Raw genomic sequence first — 2,877 nt, forward strand, 5'->3', positions numbered from 1 at the left:
GGGGGAGGGGCTAGAGGGTGTGTGGCTGGAAGGGGCTGGGAGCTGGGAGAGGGACAGAGGGGTTGGTTGTGGGGCTGGGGCGTTGAGGAGGGGCAGGAGCTGAGGGCAGAAGGAGCTGAACAGGGCAGGGCCCGGTTCCCCCCAATCCATCCCTTCTGTCTCATCCCCTCCAGCAGGGGCACAGGCAAACACTGACTCCCAGTGCCTCCCCCCCGCGTCCCCCTGCTCTAACCACTAGACCCCACTCCCCTCCCAGAGCCGGGAGAGAACCCAGGAGTCCTGGCTCCCAGCCCCCCTTTGCCCCCCCCCAGCTCTAACCCCTGTTGAGACAGTCGGGGGGAGTCGAGCCAGGAAGGGGTTAATGAGCTGGGGATGCCTGGCTCTGAGACTGCCCTAATTGGCACCCTTTGGGGAAGAGGAGAGGCAGGGGGGATAAGATGTATTGCGGGGCGAGGTTGGGGTCAGCATGGGGGGGGCGTATGGCGCTTTGGGTCAGTGTGTGGATAGGGGGAATGAATCTGTGCCCTACCTCCCCATCTAGCCCCCTGTCGCCCCTTGCCAGAACAGCACCCCACACGCAGGAGCTGTCCAAGGTACCAGGCTAGGGGCTGCAGCTCATTGGGGGGGGCGCACTCTCCCCTGGCAGTCGGTGCCGGGTGCTGGGAGGCGCCGTGGAGCAGGGAGTGGGGCGGGGGGCTGAGCAGAAGGCGCTCTCCCCTGGCAGGAAGGGCCGGGCGCTTGGGGGTGCCGTGCTGTGGGAGACTGGGCAGGGGGCTGAGCAGGGGGGTCTTCGCCAGGGCTCCGGGCCTCACAGATCAGACACCAGGTGCTAACCCCTCCTAGCTGTGCTGTCAAAGATGGACCAAGTGTAGATTGTGGGGGGTGAAAGGGGGAGATGTGGGCTTATTGGTCCCAGCCAGAAGGGGGACAGTGGGATCTGTGGGTTGGATCAGGGGGGCAGAGGGAGGGTCCCGGGCTGGAGGGGCGCAAGTCTGACCCCCCCCCCAAGCTGGCAAAGCAGGTCGAGATCTCCCTGGAGCTGAAGAAAGGTGAGTGGGGCTGGCTGAGGTGGACCCCGGATCCCTGACCCCTGGGGGCGGCTGTGGGGTGGGGGGACTGTGGTGACTCCTCACTGGTGGCATTTCACCATCCTCCCTCTCTGCAGCTCGCTGAGCAACTGACAGAAAAGCCAGAGAGGTAGGAGGCAGGACTCCTGGGTTCTTTCCCTGCTCTGGGAGTGGGTGGGGTCTGGCGCTTGTGGGGAGCGGGCTGGGAGCCAGGACTCTTGGGTACTCTCCCCAGCTCTGGGGCGGGGATAAGTGGGATCAAGTGGTTAGAGCAGGGGGGACAGGGAGGCAGGGGGGGCGGGGGGGCCTAGTGGTTAGAGTGGGGGGGGGCTGGGAGCTAGGATGCCTGGGGTCCTGATGTCTGTGTCTAGGTGGAGCTCTGATAGGAGCTTATGGCACATGAAGATCCCACTCCAATCAGGGAGTACGGTGAAGAGACCATGCCCTGGGAGGAGACCTGGAGAGCCTGGCCTCTAGGGATAGGTGAGGACCTGAGATGCCGGGTACGGGGGGGAAACAATAACAGAAAATGTGGAAATGACCGAGGTGCTTAATGACTTCTCTGTCCCGGTGGCGAGCGGCCGGCTAACGTAGTGAATGCCTGCGAAAACGAGGTAGGATCAGAGGCTAAAATAGGGAAAGAACAAGTTAACAATTGCTTAGACACGTCAGATGTCTTCACGCCACCAGGGCCTGATGAAATGCATCCTAGAATCCTCCCGGAGCTGCCTGAGGAGGTGGCTGAGCCATTGGCCATGAGCTCTGAGAAGTCCTGGAAGACGGGAGAGATTCCAGAAGACTGGAAAAGGGCAAATCTAGTGCCCAGCTCCAAAAAGGGGAATAAGGACAACCCGAGAATTACAGACCAGTCAGCTTCACTGTACCAGAAAAGATAATGGAGCAAATAATTAAGCAATCGCTTTGCCAACATCCAGAAGATAATGAGGTGATAAGTAACAGTCGCTTGGATTTGTCAGGAACAAATCATGTCAAACCAACCTGATGGCTTTCTTTGACAGCGTAACAAGCCGTGTGGACGGGGGGAAGCGGTAGACGTGGTATAGACTTTAGTAAAGCGTTTGATACTGTCTCGCATGACCTTCTCCTAAACAAACTAGGGAAAAGCAACCTCGATGGAGCTACTATAAGGTGGGTGACAAACTGGTTGGAAAACTGTTCCCAGAGGGTAGTTATCAGGGGTTCACAGTCAGGCTGGAAGGACATAACGAGTGGGGTCCCGCAGGGATCGGTTCTGGGTCCGGTTCTGTTCAATATCTTCATCAATGATTTGGATAACGGCATAGAGAGTACACTGATAAAGTCTGCGGATGATACCAAGCTGGGAGGGGTGGCAAGTGCTTTGGAGGAGAGGATTAAAATTCAAAATGATCTGGGCAAACTGGAGAAATGGTCTGAAGTAAATAGGATGAAATTCAATAAGGACAAATGCAAAGTGCTCCACTTCAGAAGGAACAATCAGTCGCACACACACACAATGGGCAATGACTGCCTAGGAAGGAGTCCTGCGGAAAGGGGTCTGGGGGTCATAGTGGATCACAAGCTAAATATGAGTCAACAGTGTGATGCTATTGCATAAAAAGCGACCATCCTTCTGGGCTGTATTAGCAGGAGTGTTGTGAGCAAGACACGAGAAGTAATTCTCCCGCTCTGCTCTGCGCTGATACGGTCTCAGCTGGAGTATTGGGTCCAGTTCTGGGCGCCACATTTGAGGAAAGATGTGGACAACTTGGAGAAAGTCAAGAGAAGAGCAACAAGAATGATAAAGGTCTATAACCTATAGAGGGAAGAT

The sequence above is a fragment of the Terrapene carolina genome, unplaced genomic scaffold (assembly GCF_002925995.2).
Source record: "Terrapene carolina triunguis isolate 2854851 unplaced genomic scaffold, T_m_triunguis-2.0 Scaffold848, whole genome shotgun sequence".
NCBI lineage: Eukaryota > Metazoa > Chordata > Testudines > Emydidae > Terrapene > Terrapene triunguis.